We start from the raw sequence: 22,838 nt of genomic DNA on the forward strand, positions 1-22,838 counted from the left end.
AAGCCAACAGCATCTCGCAGGGTAGACGGACGTGTCCCAAATTTCCCACTTCCTCGATCTAAAAAGAAAACGAAGAACCTGTCCTTCCACACGAATTCCCGCAAAGATTCGTCTCGCCAGTAGCGTCGTGCGATCCAAAGGCGAATCCGGGTCGATCCTCTGAAAAATGTATCCCCGGGAGCGTTCATTCCCTGAAGAATTTATTCACCGGAGCCGGGGCAAACAGGAGCATCGGAAAAAGGTAAAACTGAAAGGCAAGAAAAGAAGAGAGAGAGGGAGAGAGTGGGGAGGAGAGCCTGTGGCTGCTCGCCGTGGCGAGGAGAGATGCGGTCGACACGGTTTCTCGCGAAGCTGTTTACAGGAAAGCCGGGGAGGACACGTCGTGTGAGCGATAGTTTGCCGATACAGGATCGTCCTGGGCGCTCGGCTAAATCGACTTCCGATCGTCCCGCAACATCGAACAGTCTCCGGCGACATCTGCCCCGTCGGTGTACCGGAAGAAACGAGAAGAAAGAATGCCTCCGGTAAATCCGTCCTCGATGCAATTCCTCTCTCTCTCTCTCGCTCTCTTCTCCCTGGTCTTTCACTGGTCCTGAACCGACCCGACATCGCCAGGCGGAACCGCACGACGCGGAATCCGGAGCCCGCCGACACGGGAATCGAGAAAAAAGGATTTTCGCCGAGCTCCGGCATCCGGTATCGATGTGTCGCGACCTACATCGTGTCCTGCAGCGTTCCAGGCAAGGTTCGAAGATACGGAAAAAGCCACGAAGAGAAGCGGAAAGAAAGGAGGGTTCTGGAGGTCCCTCGAATATAGAAACCCGGTGACGTGACAGGAAAACGTGGCCGAATCGAAGAGAAGGCTAGGGCGACGACGATGGTAGCTGCGAGTAGAATGGAAAAAGGGCTGGCTAGGCGAGGGTTGAAAGAAAAAAGGACCACGGGGACGGTTCCGCACGTAGGAGAGCGTCGTTTCGAATTTCTCGATAAATTCGCCTCACCCTGGCGGTAGCGGCAGCGGCGAGCTCTTCCCACGTGAAACAATGGCGGAGTGGCGTGGAAAGACGTCTCGAATTTCGCTGAATCAAAGGTGATGCGTCGAGAGGCGGGTGGGCCGCTCTGTCTACGGGCAGGGGTGAAATCGATTTTGTCTAGGGTCTTGCGTGCCGACCGTATTATCCCTCGCGGTTTTCTATAGTGTCATTGTTGTTCGAATTGGAGAGGGAACTGCTAGACGAGAGGACAGCGACCAGAAGTGAGAGAGAGAGGAAGAGGGTGGTGACCAAGAAGGACGACAGAGGCACAGACCACGCCAGAGAGTACGTGGAAGCTGGTTTCTGACGGGAGTCTGAGTGCCGCAGACACAAAGCCGCTATATTACATTTCCACTTGTACTTTTTTTCTAGTGTCTCTCCTCTCCTCAGGGCCTAGCGCCACCGTGTTACGCTCGTTCCCGTGGTTCCGCCCGTGGAAAGGCTTTCCCTCGACATCCACCACCGCGCCACCCCCAACTGACAACCTTCTACACGCTCCGGGGGCGGACAACTGTTGCCAGATTCCGGTGGCACTGATTTTTACCAAGTTTACGCAGACGTCTCGCGAACTGGGATCATCGCGGGAGATCTCGTGACCAATTATCCGCGGATCATCGAATGGTCCGGCGATAATAGGATTGCGGTTTAATCGGGATGACTCGTCCAGGACTTCATGGGGCTACGAGAGTTCTGAGGGACCTTGGATTGCGGTCTCTTCTTGGAGTAGAGTTGCGGTGACCATAAATCCTTTGGCTTTAAGAGGGCAATCCTTTATTTCACTGTCCTGTCTTTCGAAACTTAAATATAAAGGGGCGTACCTTTTCAAAACATATTAAAAATCGTTGAATTTTGCTTACGTCCTTCTGGAACCTATGTTCTCGCTGAACGAGCATTTTCACTAGTTAACAATGCGTGTGGATCAGTGGAAACCCCCAATTAGAAATCGGAACATTTAAAGCATACGTTCGTGTCAAATGCAGCTTGTCGCAGTATTTTGTACAGTTTGATGAATTTTTAACGAGTAAGTTCGTTACTCGGGAATTGGACATTGTACTGAAATTCTATGGAGTCCGTCGAATCGGTGACACGATTCAAAAATTTGTGAATCTGTGCATGGAAAACTACGAACAAATGTGAAATAAAATAATAGTTCACTTTGTCCTCGTAAAAATTGAGTTTGAAGTTTGGACGGGACCGAGTCTGTTTATTATTCACCGGTTTTAGTTGCCGCCAGCGCGAGCATACTCGTGATACGAGATATATTTCCCAAAATCGATTTATGTCCAAGTTTTGTACGAAAAATTTCAGTCTGCATCCCCGATTTATTTATTCACCTGGAATCGCACTTTTCCGACGTCATTCGCGAATCAGTGCACCAACGTTTCATGTATATGGGATCTGTACTGGATTGTACCGTATCAGATCTATACAATTTGTAACTGAAATTGTATTTGTGTGATTCGAACTGAATCGATAAGATTTACTTACTCGTTCATCTTTTTGTTTTGCTGGAGTGTGATTGTTTAATAATTTGGGGATGCTTACCTGCAACAGAAAAATTATAAAATCATTAGAATCTCTGAAGAATTCGCAAAGTTTTCAAATTCATATTAACTTTGAAGACAGAAGCGCGAGTAGCCTAAAACCTCGAATACACGTGATCCAGCGGGCGGGCCGGTGTCTAGGCAAAACGAAACAAGGAAGACGTCTACAAGTCCTAAACCAGTCCCGAAGCGGGCACAAAGGCGAGTCACCTTGAAAACAGCTCTCTACACCGTTCCCCTCGCGAGAAAAGAGTCATCAAAAGTGCCGCGAGGAACGAACACGCGTAAAACGCGAACGACGTTTCGATTTCAGCGAGTGCAGAATGCGATCCCATCGAGTGTCCCTTTACGACCGTGTCCCTGTCCCCAGCGTGGAAACGGCGAGCCCACGCACGCACAGCTCGCCTAAGCAAGAAGGAGGAGAGTCCTTTCGAGGAGGATCGGTACGGGGAAGAAAGGAAAGAAGAGGAAAGGCGAAACGAGGCAGAGGCCAACCGAAGGACACGCAGGAATATCGTTCGCCTGGTTCTTCCGCGTGAAAGGGACGCGGTATTGATCCTGTTTGCCACGTGGCTTTAGTATTCGCCGCGCAAACTTTCGCGAGGACGTGTCCCGCATGCCTGCGGCGGCCCATAATTGTAGATTCAAAGGATATTATTCGAAAGAGAGACAGAGAGGACTCGGGACGCGACAGCGGCAGGGCCGAGAGAGCAACGGGAGAACAGAAAATGCCGTTGGTTCCCGAGGGATTCGCAGGACTACGAGACTGGGGGATCCTGCGAGAGAGCAAGCCTGATCTCTGCGATCCAGCGGCGCCCTTGGCCTTCTAACGAACTGAAAATTGCCGGTAATTTTTCCCCCGTCGGACATCCGATTTGATTCCGCCACCTTTGAAACTAGCGATGGGAACGACCTCCGTGCGTGATCGCGGGTCCGAATTATACTTATATTGTGTTAGTCGACGTTCTATTGTATGCTCCGAGTTGTATCATGACGGGACTCGTTTCAATCGGGAAAATATCACGAACACATTGGCAAACGTTTCGCAAACAGATAATGCAAAGTCAAATAGTTTTGTGACTGGATCGACATCATCTCGCCGAAGCATCTAATCCCGTGTCATGTTGCACGTCTCGGCGATCAAGTTTCCGAATCCCTGAAGGGGCACAACTTTCAGTAGTGGGGATAAGTTACTCATTATCGTATGCAAGTATGTGTGTACAGCAACCTCTCAAGATTAATGTCTCAAATCGGAGACGTCGGGACTTACAAGTTCATCGATCCCGTACCGAGTCTTCAAATCCAATTAGCCAATGTTCGAACGCACTCGCGAGCGATTTGAGCCCATCTCTACGGAGACCGGCATCTCCGCCAGAGCCAGATGTCTTTTTCCACGGGTGGGATCTGAGATCAGGCTAATCGGCCACTTTTCCACGCGTAGCCGCCTCCGATTCTTAATTCGGCAGTCGTCTCCAAGGCTACAGGGTTTGCAACCCTCCCCTATCATGCTCGGAAAAGCGGGATTATTGGGCCGTAATTAACGTTCGAACCCTCCACCCGCCCTCTCGCCAGTACGTCTCGTTAACAACAAGGGTCGCGCGACAGACTTATTGGCTTATGTTTCGATAATATACGCGATAAGCCGCGAGGGAGGCTGATCCCGGGATTGGTTGCGGGAGGAGCCGCCCACACGGAAGAGGATTTTCGCCTTCTTGGTAAAAAGCTGATGCTCCCGGCGATCAACGCGCGGGAGAGAGGCTCCGGGAATCTGCGAGCAAATGTTTGCCCAACAAGACGCACGCCTAGGATAATATTATCGCATCGAGAGGAGAGCTACGCGACAAGGACTGATCGTTTGGGAAACTGAGGAAGTCGCGTTCACACGACCGCGTCTTTGTCAACCGACCTGCGATGCCGCAGGAACAGGTGCGCACCTGTGCTTTTCGTTTGTTCAAGCACCGGCTCCCTCCTATCAGCTACGAGATGATAAGCCGCCGCTTTTGTCCAGAGACCATAGAAACTACCTGGACAGATAGCGAAGTGCACGCCAGGTAAAAAGGAAACGCTGAGAACCTGCCTAGCATTGTTCCCCGAGCAACAGAAGATCGAGGAGGTCAGCCGGTTTCGTTTTCAGACCTGCCACTTCACCGTGGCTTTCCAGACTGTGGGATTGATGGCGAAGACCGAGAATTTTCAAACGCGAACGGGATGTTTTTCTGTAAACAGGCAATCTAGCAGTTCAAATAAGTTCTGCAGTGTAACGCGAGAAATATTCCTGGAAGAAAGTGAGAAAGTTCCTGATACGAATTCGTTTGTTTAACCATTTCACGCGTGAGCGCTGGAAAGCAAAGTTGTTAAAAACTATGACTCGTGAATTTTCATAGTATGTAGACGCTACATCGCGCTAACAATGATCCATTGCGAAGCTAATGCGTTTGCTAACACTATGCCCACAGCTATTTCACAGTTCTCACCTTAGTTTCTCTATGGGAAAGAATGGCGATTAATGGTTCGGTGGCAAGTGCTAAGCGGACTTATTGAAAAAACGCTACGGAACTGTCGATGAAGTGTTTAGAACAAAACGGGACATTTCAGTGGCTCGTTTATATCTCGAGAAAAAGGTAAAACACCTCGTAAACCGTCGCGTTTCCAATGGCCTCGTCGCTGTAACGGGAATAGCTACTGCCATTTGATGAAAATGGTGCAATTGCAGTTCGTCGCGGGATAATTGAGATCGTTGACATTTTTTTAGACTCGTTTGGAACGGAGCCAGGAATCTAGAGCCGGTTGGTATTTGCGGTGCTTCGAAAAATTTCATTTCGCTCTCTCGGTTAACAAGAAAGATGTTTATGGCTTTTGATTAACCCCCATACGTTTCTCCAGAACAAAAATTTATTTAGCTTCACCGTTTTTTTTTTCTTTTAAACTGTGATATTATTAATAAAATTTTCTAATGGCTAAACATCTATAATAGAAAAGTAGAATTTTATAATATAATATTTCTCTCTTTAAAAGAATAAAATTTGTAAAAATGAGTTAAAATAATATAAGAGTGAAGTACTGTGCTACGGTTTCCTATGCGAGTGCTTCCGAGGAGCGCGCGTAACAAAATGAAGCATGCGAGATATGGATGTCGACACCATTTTCGGAAGTTCCGGAACGAGCTATTACCTAGGTTCTATGTATTTATAGAGCCAGTGAAACCTTAAAATACTGTGTCCGTAAATTCTGCTTAAGCAAACCCCGGAAAATTCGATTCGCTGGAACCACTTTAAGAATAACTTACGTAACTTTCCGTAGAACGTAAGTCAGGGAAGCAAGGTTAGAGTCTGCCGCACCTTGAAGTACTTCCCACACGTCTCGCAGTCTTCCAAATAATTCTGCCGTTTGTTAATGTACTCTAACCCGAGGAAATCGAATGCGAAATCTGCCTCCCAGTATATTTTTCTTCGGCGCATACGAAATTGAAATTTCTCGGTCTAAATCTGCAGCTCTTCGTTCGAGTCTGCGCGAATTATAATGGCAAGCTATTGGCACATTCCGCAATTTTCATTTTATTTTCATTTCATGTCAGATTGAAACAAGAATTCCTACGAGAAGAGTAGACAGAGCAGTTTTTTCTTAAATTGGAAGAAAAATGTCCAACTTCAGCCCTGTTTAGTCTATGCGAATTCTAATGAAATACTTGTAGATTTTGTAAACCTTTTTGGCATTCATTTCACTTTTACCTCGTACGAGTTAAAAAGAAAATTGTTTCGAAGACCAAGAGATAGAGCAGACAATTCTTTTCCAAATTGTAACGACGTCGTTCCAATTTGTTTTCTAATGCCAGTCGCTCGGCGACGCGACGGGGGGCCTCGCAATTACACAAATTTTTTGTAATTACGCGCGCCACTTTCATCCGCGCGTCTAAAGCCGAAACGAAGTAAATACGGCAGAAAGAATGCAGAAAGAGTTTTGAAGCAGAAACGAGCTTAATGAACGCCGTCTTGTTGCACAGCCTGTGTCCAACCCCCCCGCCTTCTCTTCCCCTATCCCTCCCAAGAGCATAAAAATGCAAATTCAAATGTAATAAGCGCGTCTCCCTCTCATTATTCCGTGTATAAAAGCATTACAATGACTTTGTTCGCTCGCGCCACGAGCCCACGGCAAACACAATTCTAAAGTAGTCGAGGAAAAAGTTCGGAATTGTTGTCGGTGCCTCGATAGAATCGCCGATTACCGCACGTCCGCCACCGAACAACCAATTAAGCCAGTTTCACGAATGCGAGGCCCGGACATTGACAAACAGCCGCGCCCTTAATCGGACGGGAAAGTAATTAAAGATCGCGGAAAGATTTACGACCCGCCGGTTTACCGACTATTACTCTCATATACCATCACCGTCGATCGATTCGATTCGACAAACTCGAAACAAACGCGAACGTTTCGTATCCTTTCCAAGCCTAAATACCACGTATTTATCTTGTTCGGCTCGTCTTAGAAGAGAGCCATAACCAAGCCTAGTTCCCAAGACTCGACAGCAGAAAATAATCTCGAAAGCAAATCTACACAAATCATCTGTGCGTTCTCGGGGGAAGAAGTGAACAAGGATCGATTGCTGCGACGAGCAGAATGTCCCCATCGCGTCGCAAAGGGGAAAAAAGCTGGAAGGGGGTGGAAATACAATCGCGAGAAAATTGTCTCGTTAGAACCAGTTCAAAGGCCTCTGGCTGAGTCCTCATAAAAATCGCCGGCTACAGGAGGAGGCAGCTGATCGGTGGCTTTCATCCTGGGCCCCCCTGGCGCAGCCCTAGCCGGTCAAATCACCGGGAATCAGGTATCAAGCCAAGAGAAACGTTCCTTGATTCGACTTGCTAATTTCGGCAGGTGGACGTCCAACGAAGACGAGCAAACATTGACACTGGCCGGGAGCAAACACTCCGCGAGAGCACACGGGGGCTATCCCTCTTTATAAAGGCAGGAAAGACTGATAGAGCGAACGAAGCCGCTTTCATCATCCCGGGGTGAGGGGTACCAGCTGGTAGGAGGTTTTACCGAGGAGAAAATTCCTATTTTACGTCGCATAAAGCGTGCCACCGGGTTTTCTGGTGCTCGCCCGAAGCCGCTCGTACCGTGAATGGACCAGAAGAAGAAGAAGAAAAAGAAGAAGAAGGGACACACCGAGAAACCGAGGGTCGTAGGATGAGTTCGCGAAAGAATCGTGCTATAATTAGATGAGGAGAAGAAGAAGCAGCGCGTTGGAACAAGAGGAATGTCACTTGTAATTCTCCCAATTACCGGGAGAGACCCGGAGAGAACGTCTCTGTCCTTGCAAGGGAAACGCGAGGGCACACCGGTCGGGGCCGCGGCCGCGCAGCCGGCCGAGAACAAGGGCGGTTCGTACGTTCAGCGAGAAGAAAAGACGCGTCTCCCAGGGCATGGTCAAAGAAAAATTTCATTTCTTTGCCCCTGGCTGCTAGCTCCTGCCAGAGAGACACCCGACCTTCTCTCTCATAAAGCGATAAACGCCCCAGAAGGGAACAAGAGGAAGCCTCCGCTCAAGGGGGGGAAAACTTTTCTTCCTCTGGAACGTTTCTCGCCGCGGAAATTCCTTTTCACATTTTAAGAACCACCCTCCGTCTTTCTCGGTTTCCTACCATATCCTCACCTTGTTCCAACAGTGTCTTCCGAGCGATACATTAACTCTGTTTGTTTCCTGCGCGGATAAAGCACCCGGCCCAGATAGGAAGTCCCTTAACGAGACGCGGCTGCTCAACAACGAGAAATCTCCGCTACCGTAAATGGCCTCGCGGAACGAACCTGCTTCCAGCTAGTACCTTGGCGAGAACTTCAGATGGGATTGGAAAATTGATACTTTCCTCCATGCTCCAGGGAGAGGCTCCGGGAGTCCATTGCCGGAGGACTAGATCGCTTATTTTCTGTAATTCTGGTTTTGCGAGGGACGATTCGATTGATAGCATCTTTCAATTTGCACTTAGACCGAAACGAAATGAAAATTTATTTTTTCCGTTATCGCAGACTCTAATTTTATGCTGTGTTTAAGGAGCTCGACGAGTTCAGGGAGAGTTTTAAAGTTTCTAAATCTTCGTACGGCGATCATAGCAAAGTTTCAAGAAAGTTGCGCGCCGATTGCCGGTTCTCCAAAAATAGAAGGAAATCTTTGGAAACATTGGAAACGTTCCACGATTCGGACAGCTCAATAATAAATTCAAAAACACTTCGACGGTCAATTCTATATTTGCTCGTGCGAAACAGATCGAACTGCATACGCGCGAAGCCGACAGGAATGCTCGGGTAACACGGTAGTAAGCGGAGGATTGAGTGGCTGCAAAAGAAATAAACAAGAACGGTGTACCATCGATGGTGTTTTCTCGGAGTGCACTCCGGACGCGAAGTTAAATCTGCAATTCCACTGGCGGAAATAATGCCACGGAAGCATCTATTTACTCCTCCGAGTTTCTTCGGAAACTTCGTCATCTCTCTCGAAATCGGAAATCGATGGGACCGCCTCCACTTTTCCCGTTTAAATGCCGTTGATCGAGAATCAATGTTCTGGAGACGCATTCTAACTAACGAAGTTCTTCAGAACTGGAAAATCGTTTCAAAATCGATCTTCGTCGCTCGTTCCGACTTGGAATGGTGGGTGACCGTAATAACTTGTTAGTCTGAAATGCGCTTAAAAGATGAAGTGGGTTTTTATTCAGTGATGCGCAAAATTTTAAACTAGAATCGAGATTCTTAAATGCTCAAAAGGTAAATGGTTAACTTTCCAAATTGCTTGATTCGAAACGGAGAAACGAGACAAAAGCGGAGACAAAGCTAAAATAAAATTGCTCCGTCGTTATTCGTAAATGGTACGGCAACGTGCAAATCTCAGAATCGAATAAAAATGTGTAAAATGGATAGAGGACACTGGAACAGATTAATTTCCCTAATCCGAAATTGCATTGGACTCGAGGTAAAATCCGCAAAGGAGTTCTCAGGCTTTTACCGCCATAAATGGTCAAAATCCCATTGAAGACACTCAACCATCGCAGCGTGTATTTAATATCTCCTTATGGAGACTATAGAAATGGAGGATCTCTCATTATGAGAAGCATCGCTATTCACTCGGTCCTTACGGGCAGAGCACAAAGAGCAATTTCCAGCCGAAGGGAGAAAGTCTCGTTACCTAAAACGTAACGCGAGCCGGCGAAACACGGCGAGAAGGAAAACGGTGGAGGAAAGTGTCGATTTTTCCTGCGCCGGTTAGAAGCCAGCTAAAGGCGTGTGCACGCGCGGAAAGCCTCCTCTCTCTCTCTCTCTCCTCTCTTTCTCTCTCTCTTCTGGGTATATCAAGCCGCGGAGGAGGCGATTGAAAGCGGAGAGACCAAGAGACAAGCGGCATGTCGCGGAGAATTGCGAGATTTCCTGGTGCTCGAGTTACGGACGCTTTGTCCCGCGTTAAATCCAAGGCAGTTAGTGTCGGATTATGGAAGTCGACGGCGCGGCGACCGCGGGCCAATTGTGATTTCAGCGTGCAGCTGCGATTTCTGCCTTTTACTTTCCACTTCGCGAAGAAATCCTCCCTCGTATGGAACTCAGACCCCCCCACCGCTCGCCCTTCCGCCACCTGAGATATGCGGGGAACCACTTTCGCGAGCACACGTGGACCTAGAAACTGTATCCACTCCACTAACCATTTTCATTGTTTCCCGACGAATAGAACTTGGTCTGCGGCAATCCTCGTGCGCCCTTCTCACGATTTAACCCGAAAATACAGCTGCGTTTCTTTTATTTTTTTTTTGCTGCTAAAATGTGTCGAGTCCTAAAATGCTTTCATTATTACTAAACGATAAATGAAATAGAATTCTGTCGGAACTTGTTCCTCGTTGGGCGGTTTTCGTTCTCGTGCTAACATTTCGCGAAATTTTCACCGAAACTCTTACAATTAGATGCGAGAATGCGACACGCCGGCAACTCTTTACGGCATAAAACACCCTACGAGAGTAGTGTTGATTTGTACGAAGCCCTCGCAGTATGCACACGTTCTAGAAAGCACGAACAAAAGGTTGTCACGAGCTCCGGTAACTGCCTACATCTACGAGCACTTTACGCTTTAAGCTGGATCGCAATGGTAAGACCAACCCCCTTTGTAACCGGAATACTTTCGCTGGAATTGTGTTCCATACAATGCAGGTGAGAACGTGCAACCTTATTGCTAGTCTGCGTACGATGAAAGGAATTTCTTTTAAGTGTATTAATAGTATGGTTCGCTGCTTTGTACCTCCTGTAATTGAGTATCGTATAAAATGAAATTGTTTTACATACCAATTATTTTGTTCGTTTCGATTTGAAAGTTGTTCTTGAATATTTGTGAGCATTGCTCTTCAATGTTTGAACGTTGTTCTTCAAATCAGAAAGGTTTCTCTCCCGATCGTTACTTCTTCGCGTTCTGAAATTTTGCTCCGGCTTTCGTGCGATTATACTACCCGTCATACATCGAGGAGATACGGTGTGAATGAAGTGAACAGTGGGGTTGATGATCGTATAGTGCGTCGAGTGGTAACTTCCGTGTCTCGTGCGCCTCGTACGGAATTCCGCTCGCTCCTTTTTTACGGCGAGCGATGTATTAAATTACGAGCACTCCGGGGGTGGCACAGCTTCTCATCTCGCGGTGGATATGAATAACAAATTACCCGGACGGGGAATACGTTATCGAGAATCGATAGGTTCGTTCCTTTAATGGACGAAAGTGACGTTACCGGGGGTGCCGGAGGGATGGAGGTGGTTCGTGCGCGAGCCGCAGGAGACGTGACGGTTTTACATATTTCGAGTAATAAAAATGTCGTCGGACGATGTTCCCGTGCTTCAGAACACCCCGAGCAAAAAAGGCTCAAATAATTTTCCGTTTACCGTCGGACCGTCACACCGTCCCTCGTTATCATTTCTTTCGAAACGCTGCCCACTGCAACCGCTGCTAGCAAAATCAAATCCTTTTACATAACCAAGCCAGAAAATTTAAAGCTTCAATGCTTGAGATTTGTTTCACAAAAATCTCTATCTTGGAGCCATAAATTACAGCATAGTGCCCAAAAAATTAGGAGTGTTTTACACAGCAGCTGACGGGAGGGGTGACGATAAATTAGTTTTGAAAATGTTCATTAGCAGAGTTCAGCGCACCAATTTATCCGGCAGCGGGACGCGCTCCTTCCGAATGCGGCGCGGCGGGCTAAAAACTAGCGCTGTAACTCGTCCAGAACCAGTTCCCGTGGTCGACGGCGCGTCGCTTCTTACGAGTTCCCATATTTAACCGTGGCTCCTTTGTGTTTCCCGTTTCCCGGCATCGATTCCTCAAAAATTCAGTGTGCAGCCGACGCGCCGCGTTAGAAAAACGCTTTATACTCGGGGTTTCCTGCTCGACCGTATGCGCGCCGCTGTCCATTAATTATTCATTCCGCGTTTCGTAAATGCCGCGGTGGCGGCGTTACCCGCGGCGCACGTAATTTAAAAAAAAAAAAGAACGGGAAAAACGAGGAAAAAGGAAGGAGAAACGAGAGAGAGGAAACCGGTGGCCAGTGGCCGCTACGCGAGCGTGGTTTTCACGGTTTCCATCGCGTGACGTCCGGGAAATTGCGAAAACGGGGAATCCGCGAGGCGATGCGCCGCTCTCGTTTGTTCTCACGCACACTCTCTTTCTCTTCCCCTCTCTCTTTCTCTCCCCCCGACGAGTCAGTCTCGTTCGGAATTACGCAACATGAATATTAAACGCGGCGAATCTATCGCATCTTGTCATCTCGGACAGTCTGTCGGGTGCCCGTCGTGTTCCGTCGCGACGGTTTTCCGTCGTTACTTCATTATGCAGCGACGAGGGACTTGCCGTACATATTGATAGCAATGCGTTGCGGAAAATCCTATTTAGAGATCGGAGAATTACTTTTTGAAAATTCGGGGCGACATTGGTTAATCTCGTTCCGAGACGTAACTGGACCAAAATAAAAATTTTCATGCGTTGAAAAACAGACGTGAATTAAGAATTAAATTGAAATCGCAATTTTGAGCGAACGAGATTCTAAATTTCATTAAACCACTCCGCACTGTTCGAGTCCTATAATTTTTTATTGCTTGAATGGCATTATTGCTTATTATGCGTCGAGTGTATTCGAGAGGAACGAGCACAAATTAGTTGCGTATTGAACTGATAGATGCGGAATCCTCTTAAAGCAATTATTTTCAGCTCTCGTGAGGGGGTGGATCGATGAGTATTTTAATTTGAAATACCGATGCGTAGCTTCCATTGCTATTCAGTCACTGAATTAGTTAATGAAACGTGAAAATTAAGTTCTTCTGCGACATTCTATTACATATACAAATTCACATCTGAAAACATTTGTACAAATGTGTAACAAATTTTATTTGAATAGAAGACACTCGATTGAATTATTCAATCTATTAAGTATATACTTGTCTTTAAAATTTATTGTATATATTCTCGTCGAGAAATGACAGAACTGCTGTAGGCCTTTACTATCTGGATAATTATACGTCGCACAGTGCAATAACAAGAGATTCAATTTCGATAAACCCCTACTCCTTGGTTGCAGCAGTATATCTCTGTCGTTTCAAAAGGATCCAGAACCAGCAAAAGACAGTCCAGACTGACGCCATAAGGAGCATCCGATGCAAATAAATTGTAAATAAAAGAGCACGTCCGCCGGTTCCAATCAGGGTTGAAATCAAATAGAAGTAATTGAATCCCATTTGCGTCTCTAGCTTCTAAAAATAGAGCACTTCTCCGGTTGCGACATCGGAGGGCGTCGCGGAGAGCGAGACTGTCCCGGAGAGACCGGAGGAAGTCGTTAAGGGTTGAAAACGGGGGTTGAAAAAGTCACGTCGAACTGCTCGAGAGCAATAATTGAAGGGAAACGCGACAGCGTGGTGCAGTCGAGGCTCGTCGAGCGGCGCGACTGCGTTTCATCGAGAAATATTTAATGCGCCGGAAAATGTTTCGCCGTGTCTCGATCATTTCATTAGTTTCGCTGCAATCACGACGCGCTGCATAATAATGCACGCGGCGCGGCGCGGCGTCCCGCCGTGTTTAATCGAGGGTGCAGCATGGGACAAAGGCACAAAGCGGCGAGCAAAACAACGCGGAATTTATCCGGACAGTGTTTTTCCAAGAGCCGAAGACTTACGGGGGATGAACTTGAGGGAGCTCGTGATGAGCGGGGATGGATCGAGGGTTGTCCAACGGGGGGTAGGGAACGCGCGAGCGCGAAAGAAGCCCCACAAATTAATTGAGAAAGCGAGACGGCTCGAGAGACGCCGTCACGGAAACAACCCTTCAATCTAAATTCAATTATTTAACCACCCCCCACCCCACCCGCGAACATCTCCACTCGAAAATCCTGCGCGAGGTACATTAAAGGAATATTCGCGGCCCGTTAAGTCGTAACAATGTAATGAACACGCGACGATCTCGGCGTTAACGATCCGGCAAAGAGTTCCGACGGCTCTTCGAACCACTCTCCAATTATGGGATCATGAATCTCTCTGTTGGTCGTTTTTATCATTTTAATCCAAGGGTAGTGTAAATAGTTCACTGTTTGCGAGCATCACGCAAAGCTTCCGCGTTGTTCTTGGGTCTAGAGGTGATGCGGGGCATGATTGCCCTGAGGGGTTCTCTCTTCTGGTTACGTTAATCCTAGGTAGCTACGCTGCCATGTGTGAACAAGACGTCTAATAAAAACACGAATATAATTCAACCATGTTATTTTATAAGAGACCGTGGATTTTATGAATTTATGACAAAAACAAATGGTATTAACATAATAATTCGTCTAAGAATGATTCGCAGTGACGGAACTCCGGGAAGGGTTGATAATGAAAATAATAGTAAAATTCTTGAAATTTTTTATTTCCAGAATTAACCCACCTGTTTTTCAATTCGTAGAAGATTCATTGATATTAATGGAAATCACAAATTCAAATGTCGGTGTCCATTTCAGTACATATTTCTGGTTTCATACGAGTGAACATGTTTTCGAGAGCTGTTTCGCCAGAGCGCCGGTATTATAAAAAAAAAACTATTGTTTCCATCGTGGATCCGAGGCATCGATGGGAAAGTGCTGTAGACACGGCAGCTCTGGAACCGCAACAGGTTGTAACGGGAGTGGATTTATTCGATTTTTCAGACTTTTGAAAGGTCAGTTCGAAAAGAGAACCTCTGTACAGATTCCATTTGTATCGAGCAGTTCAATTTGCCGGTTACCTTTTCCCCGATTTCGCGTACGTCGAAATGCACCACGACTGCACGGCACTTCGTATCGCTACAAATTTAATATCGTTTTTTTTCACATTCGACCGGTCTTCCCCGACGAACACGGAGTTTCCTTCATCGAGTCTGATTCGGTTTTAATTAATCTCTCGATGCGCATTCCGACGGATCGAACGGGGAAAAAAACTCTGTACACAGTCTGTTTTCATCGGAGTCTCCTGAATAGAACTATGGCATCCGCCCTTTTAATCGCAGTTAAATTAACCCATCGTATATTCGACCCCATTCGAGAGTTAACAGTCGGCGATTCCAGCGAACGCACGGTTCTGTCGTTACCATGTTCCCATTACATCTGCATAATATTCAATAACGATAATCGCCGAATTTTCGCGGTAATGCTCACTTCAATCCTGACTCGCGTTTCAAATAAATCATCATCTTCCGTGTAGAACTATATGACACGTCATAAAACAAAACCTTTCGCGCGAACGTGTAATATCGGTCGAATCTGAAATTCCATCCCTTCAATTAACCCCGAATCAAAGCGTCATTGTAATTTCTATTTCATCCGTATAACCCGTGATACATTATGGATCACTGTTTAGATTAATCAGCCGTAACAGCCCCGATTTTCCCTGGCATAGTCAGATCCTAATCGATCTGTCGTTAACTTCTTACCGGGGAAAACGAGTCGACGTGGTCCAGAATGTTCCCTCTAATTTTGTGCAATCATTGCATTCTTGCTGTAATGCATTTTAACCCTTGTTGTAACATGTTTTACTCGGATCTTGCGCCGTCAAGGGGCCATACTGCAGGGGAATAAATGTTTGCACGTTCCCGCCATTTTCCGAAACAGATTGGAGCTTCGAATCAGTCGTTCTCGGAAAGTGCACTGCCACAGGAACTGGCAACTTCCGAGCGGACCGCGGACAGAAAAATTCGCGTGCATGCAAACGTTGCTCGTTAGCGTCGCCGACAGCCGTCGCCACTTCGAACACGTGTTCTGTTTGGTGGCATAGCCCGGCATAAATATACATGGGATATGGTAAACACAGAGCATGTGACGTTCTAATCTACGCGAAAGACATCCGCGTGTCTCTCCATCCCCCCGGTGTTCGTGCACCGCACGTGTTTAGAAGTTGCTGTCGCTCGGTTAGCATTCGCACGTGAGACACACCGAGGTCCCGGGAACTTTTTTAATCAGCAAGGGAAACACAGCCGCGAGACACACGACGGAATTTACGATCGCCCTAATTCGTGCCATTACTCTCGCGAGACATAGTGTGCATGTGCAACTTTACTCGCACGACCTGCGAGAACCTACTCCGGATTGAAGTAACTTCGGGCTTGTTCGCGGGACCCGTCGATTACTGAAATTGTTCCTCGGCGCGGGGCCGGCTCTCTGGCTTCCGGGTCTCTAGCAGTTGCTAAAAGATTCAACGCCCCCGCTCTCCCTCTCTCTCTCTTTCTCTCGAGGGACGATGGATCTTTAATCTCCGGTTGACCTATTCTGCTCTAGTTTCCCAACCTCTCAGAGACGACGGTTACACGCCCGCGATCGTTCCATCTCAGACCCAAATACATACTACTAGGCAGATTGAGGAGCTCCCGGTCTCGTAAGATAGCGGTGATGAAAATTTCGCGAAGACACGACAGCTTGATGTGTCTTGAATAGGGGCGCTGTGGCAGCACGTGAAACCTATAGATTTTTTGGAAATCACTGGAGAACTGAATTTTCAAGATATTTACGGTCGCTATGTGTATTTTTGCGAGCGAATCGTTTTATATTGCAGCAATGGTGAAAAAACCATGTAATCTACCTTCGATAGAAATTTTGTGACAGTTAATCGATTTTGTCAATCTGAAAATTAAATTGAAACCAGAGAGTCGTAAATATAAAGTTTTATTCCGACACATACTTTATGTTTCCTTTTTATAGATTGTACTTTACGGCGGCTACGGTGGGAACGTTGAAAAAACAATTTAATGTAGCTTGAATAATATATATGCTGTGACAGCAGATTGATTTTTTAAATTTAAAAATAGTATTACTGAAGATCCATAAAATGCTGGTACATTCGGTATACGTCCTGCTGTGATGGACGTTTCAGAAAGAACATTTAAGAAACTTTGAATATAAATATCATAGCAGTAGATAAATTCTCCAATTTTGAAAATGAAACTACAGCAGAGCTATAAATAAACGATCTGTACGCTGTCTTGTTTTGTAAATGCAACAGAGACTTCTCGTATCTCGTTTGCCTTGAATTCAGAATGGAGGTAGAAAGTAGATAAGAAGATTCGTGGATACATATTTTTGTTTGCGTTTTATATTGCCGGCTTGGCTGAAAAAAATTTCTAAAAAATTCGAGATATGTACCTTTTTCTTGTTTTTCTACAGAAATCGCCGATATTAATAACTGCGTTACCGTTTCATAATGAAATATACTTTTGGATACGAGGCTATAAAAAACCAGGTAGATATGAATTATTTATTATATGATATTCAGTTTATCTCTGTGCTGGTTAACCTTCGCAAGGTAATGTGGGGTCTCAAAAACTCCAGCTTCAGATTTTTGTAAAAAGAATTTTTATATGAATAAAATTAAATCTGTTTGCTTTTAATCCTGTGTTATTCTTTATCCCACATTCATTTGTCGGGGTCTGAGAGACCCCACCATGACTGTTTACGTGTTATTAGACCTTACCTTGCGAGGGTTAAGAATGTATCAAACCGCATTTTTCACAAATGTTTATTTTGTATTCGTGCATACGTATCGCCAAAAATAATCAGGAAATATTGTTTAAAATTAACAAGTTCTTCAACGATAACTCACGTGCTTCGTCGAACGGAGATTGTAAATTAATAATTAAAAGTAGGCCTTACCTGTAACACAAAATAATTGGGTGTTAGAATACTAATGGTCATTAAAAGCGAGAATTACATAAAAAAAACCATTAGTGCCTTAAAAATCCATTAGTATATACAGTGAGTAACAAAAGTATTCGAACGCCCTTTAAAACAAAATAACTTTTTTATAATTACAAGTACTAAACGACCTAATTTTTTTTAATCAATTAGAAGCATTGGTTTACGAAATGATTTGCGAAAAAGATTTTCCAAAAATTATAATTTGCTAGGTTATATGCAAAAATAAAAAAGGCATTTTTTAAAACTTTTTTATTTGCGCTCTTAATGGAAATTTAAAATATACGTATGTTGTGTAGATCTATGTTAGTTATAAACATGCTGAAAATTGCATCGAAATCGATGAACATACAAACGAGCTACAAGCGGTTAAATATTGTGAAAATCGTAGTTTTACACGACTTTTGATCAGTTTCTGCGTGTTGTTTTTTCCTGCGTCAACCGATTTCGATGAAATTTTCAACATGTGTATAACTAACATAGATCTACAAAATACATATTTCAAATTTTCATTAAGGGCCCAAATAAAAAAGTTTTAAAAAATGCCTTTTTTATTTTTGCGTGTAACCTGGTAAATTATAATTTTTTGAAATCCTTCCTTGCACATGTTTCATAAACCAATACTTCTAATTGATTATAAAAAATCAGGTCGTTTGGTACAATTATAAAAAAGTTATTCTGTTCTAAAGGGCGTTCGAGTACTTTCGTTACCCACTGTACATCAACGATTTCTAACCTTACAAAATACATATGCCGGAATAAATAATATGAGATTTGTCTGGTAGTTCTAGTATTAAAGTATAGGAAAGTGACTAAGAGATGGATTAACACAGTCAGATTTCATCTCGCTAAAGTCGGCAATCATATTCTCGATAGCGAGCTGAATATTAATCTCGCTTAATTCAAGAAGAGGCTTTAATAAACCCGAAACTCGAAATTAGGTTGGGGAACCACCAAGATTCCTTTTTTCCCCGACGTCGACGCGTGCGTCCGTTATTTATCTTCATTCCGCAAACACGTTGAAAACAGTTACAAAGCAGTTTTCCCGGGGCTGCGTAATTCCAGTTTTCCTCTTTGTGGAATTAATTGCTGGAAACCGGCAAACACTGTAACCCAGCCAGGTCAAAAGCGAGAGAATGAAAATGATTCCGTCGTAATAATCTTCAAAGCTAGTTTCGACCAATTACCTATTTGATGAATTGCATACTCGCTCGAGCATTAACAAGCAAACGTTACAGGTGCTTTGTTGCGATAAAACAATATAAACGTCGCATTTCCGTTCACCGATATTCAAACGCGATCGATCTATCTCGTCACGCTTCTACCACCCTAATTAGTCGCGTTAAGAATTAGAAAACACACCGCTCGCAGCTTCAACAAACAATTTTCCTAACTGAAGAAAATGTTTCGTAATTTAATCTTTGAATGCTTTGCACGACCACATTTTTTAGACAGAAATTTTCTAAATTAATAAGATTACAAAATTAATCCCGGCTGTTGAGTTTGAATTTGGGGTTGAAATTCGTGTCCGACTTTATTAAAATTTCACCGGGCTCGGAGCAATTTCCGACACAGGCGCAAATACCCTCAATCGACCGGCAAGTGGCGAATTAAGTCGTCAAATGAGTCGAATTGATCTCATCGCGGGGGTTGTAGACCTCCCGCGGATTTTACGACGGCAAATAGAGCAGCAAGCCACGCCGGAATTAAATGATCTTCGAGGAAGAAGGATTAGCAGCGTCGAAGGATTATTATGTAAAATGAGGTTCGTGCCATTTCGACTACGATAAATACACGGTACAAAGCCTGACGATAGATACACGAGTTCCTGTTGTGTAATTTCCGTGCCCCTTAGAATTTGACAGAAATTCCGGCTGCTTATTACGGGGGGGGGGGGATTAAACGGGCACAAGTGTGTTAATTACTAAGCGTAGACTGTAATACGGCTAATGTTAACCGTGGAACCGACCAGGCGTCGTAAAATGTCTGCCGAAGCTACAGCTAGAATATCAAACCGGTTACACGATGCTGGCATTAATAACGAGAACAGGTAAGTACGCCTCGTGCAATATGAACAGACTTACCATAAATCAGGATTGCTGCGAATTAATCCCACCCCCCCTGGCATATACATTAACGATGACCGTGTAATCGTAATTCGGAAAATTCGGCCGCGTAACAGGTGAATTTTCGATCGGCTATGAAATATTCCGTTCGATGAATAAATCAATCGGTATATCGCGTAATCCCTCGATCGATCTCTGTTTCCGATCGCGAGTACAAAGGCTTACGAACAATTTATTCATAAATTGATCAACACCTCCCGACGACGCGACGCGACGTTCCCGGACCGAGAATAAATAATGAAAACCGATTAGTCGCGGAGCAGAATACTGTAATCAGTGTTAAATTTCCCTGAAATTCGCTCTGTTAAATATCCACGAACAGTCCACACGGGTGTCTGAAGATTTAAAAATGATTCGTCGTAAAAGTCCAAGTAATTTTCATTTATACATATATCATTGTGTTCTATCTCTACGAAGCCCCACTTTCACCGAGAATTTGTGCACCGCTATAATACAATACAGGAAAGCTCTAACCTAATTGCGAGAATTTCGGTACTGGCCCCGGAACGTGACGAAATTTAATCGTGGATTATTGCGACGTTAGAGGCGCCGTGTAATTAGCTCGAACAGCGATCGCGAGCCTGTAACGTTAGGGTAGGTCGAGCAGGGCAGGCGTGTTCTCGATTAATTATTAAATCGATACGGCAGAGTACTCGGAAGCAGGAGGAAAAAATCTGAACACGGTGCCTTGAGTGCGTTTCTCTGTCTCGAATGACAGCGTCCGCAGCGATCGAGTCTCGTGGGGAACGAAGAGATTCGATGGAATCCTGGGAGCGACGCGGATAATCCATCAAAATCAACCCTTAGCCGCGTCGCCGTTCTTCACCCTTTACCTATACTTCTCCCTCTGACTATCCTCTTTCGCTCTCTCCCTCTCTCTTTTTCTCTGTCATCTGTGACAAGATGACAGGGTGTCGCGAGACGAGAAATTAAGCTCTATTCAGAAGAAACGACCCTATCCGAATTACGGATCCATTCACGGGGCATGACTGCCACCTTTCCGATCGCGACGCTATTAATTGTAATAAGCTGTTCTTTGCGTTCGACTTTACTTCCAAGCCCGATGCCCCAGCCTCTCGGAAGCCCCTTAGTCAAGCCGACAACCCCTTGCCACCCCCGCGCCGCCACCACCCCTCCGGTAAATATTTGCCGTCACCGTCCAAATAAATCATCCTTTTCACGGGACGCGAGTGTTTGGTTTCGAAACTGGGCTGGCTGCGTCGACCCCGCCTCGAGGGCGTCTTCGTTCCATCTTCGACGCTGTAATTCCTGGAGCAGCCTTCCGGTGTCCTTGAAATTGGGGAGGAAAACGTTCACGGAGACCTACCCAGCTGGCCTGACTAATAACAGCGCTTTTGATAGAGGAAGTCTCGCACGCAACGTTGTTCTAATTACTTCGAACCCCTCGTTCACTGATCGGGCCTTCCCTAGTTGTTGCTCTTCAAGATCCTTGCAATTTTTCTTCGCTAAATTTAGTGCGCTTATTCAAACTAACCAAAATTTGTCTACTTTAATTTCTGGACAACAGAGCTGCGCAGACATGTATTACTTTCTTGAATAATTCTAACAAGATTAATACTTCATTTTATGAAGAAAATATTTGTGAACAATTTGAGGAACATTATTATGTTACATGGATGAAAACTGTCTGGGGGGTGGAAATTCCGAATGACGATAGACAAAAACGCCCGGAGCGACGTCCGTGCGCATTAAAATAGTAAAAAGGTCGGTTTCCCTCGAACAGCAAATGGAAGCATGTCGGACGAGCTGCATGTAGTTTCACTCGGACTGCAGCACAGAATAGCAGAGAGCCACCCCTCGCGTGTGTCCAGTCGCCGATTTTTCCCGATGCCGTCAAGAATAATCCGTTTCGTTTATTCGAGAGGGCTCGCGAGAGCCCCGAGGCCGGTGCACGCGGTACACGATATTGTTCATTAAGCGAAATTTAATCCCTCTCGTGGTGCAGCGATGCAATTAATGCGATAAGCCTGGAAAAATACCGCGGCGAAATTAACCGAGCTCGACATCGGGGGTGGGTGGCAACGATGTACAGAGAAATGGGTGGATGTAACCGCGAGCGGATCCAGGGGGATGAACGTTTAACGAACGTAATTTTTTCTTCTTCCAGCGAAAACGTCGAGGAGCAATGCTACTCGAGGAGAACAGAAGCCTGCGCTGCTGCCGCAACAGGAAAAATAAATGAAGCACTTCCGCCGATAGACACGAAAATGAATCTCGAAAAATAACGCGTCGCGAGCGGACTATTTTGAAGTATGCACCGATGCAGGTTTGTTACGGCTCTGCGGTTTTGCATTGTACGCGCTCGAATAGGCCAGACTTCTTTCGCAACATCTCCCGTGTTCGTCTCCCGACGATCTATCGAACTGGCCAGCCTTGGAGGAAAGTTAAGGAGACAGTCTATCGACGTTTCAAGGCCGCCTTTACTTACCGAAAGTGGATGATATAGTTAGATGCTATTGGATTTAGGGGCGTAACCTGCTCTTTTGTGTACCTTTCTTCCTCGATCGTCGATGGAAAGTGAACGCGATGCCAATAGGGCGTTTGTGTGGTTCTCGATACACTGCTGAGAACGTCGGAATTTTATTTACTCCGACCAACAGTCAAACAGAGCATATTCCTGAAAATATCTGATACTTTAAACCTGCAATTTCTAAACTCGCAATCAGGAAAGAATTCCGTTTTCTCGCAGCAAATTATCAACAGCGTGACACCAGGTTTACGATCTGTCAAGGGAGCTCCGCCATAACTGCAGCCCGATAAAACCGTAGACAATTGCCGGTTTCCATTAAAAAGTATTCCTCCAGGAAATAGCAACAAGAAGGCTGCCAGGCGTGATCGCGCATAATTCAGTGATGAAAAAACGATTCCAACAGCTGCCATTAAGAGGAAAAACAAAGGAGGTGCTTCTCGGAGACGCCAACAACG

General features: G+C 45.5%; 1 protein-coding gene across 1 annotated transcript in view; it reads right to left on the minus strand.

Moving 5' to 3' along the window:
• Fas2 (neural cell adhesion molecule fasciclin 2) overlaps positions 1-22,838 on the minus strand; it is a 136,916-nt gene that overhangs the window by 94,955 nt on the left and 19,123 nt on the right. The window lies entirely within an intron of this gene.

This window comes from Lasioglossum baleicum, chromosome 6, assembly GCF_051020765.1.
Source record: "Lasioglossum baleicum chromosome 6, iyLasBale1, whole genome shotgun sequence".
Taxonomy (NCBI): domain Eukaryota; kingdom Metazoa; phylum Arthropoda; class Insecta; order Hymenoptera; family Halictidae; genus Lasioglossum; species Lasioglossum baleicum.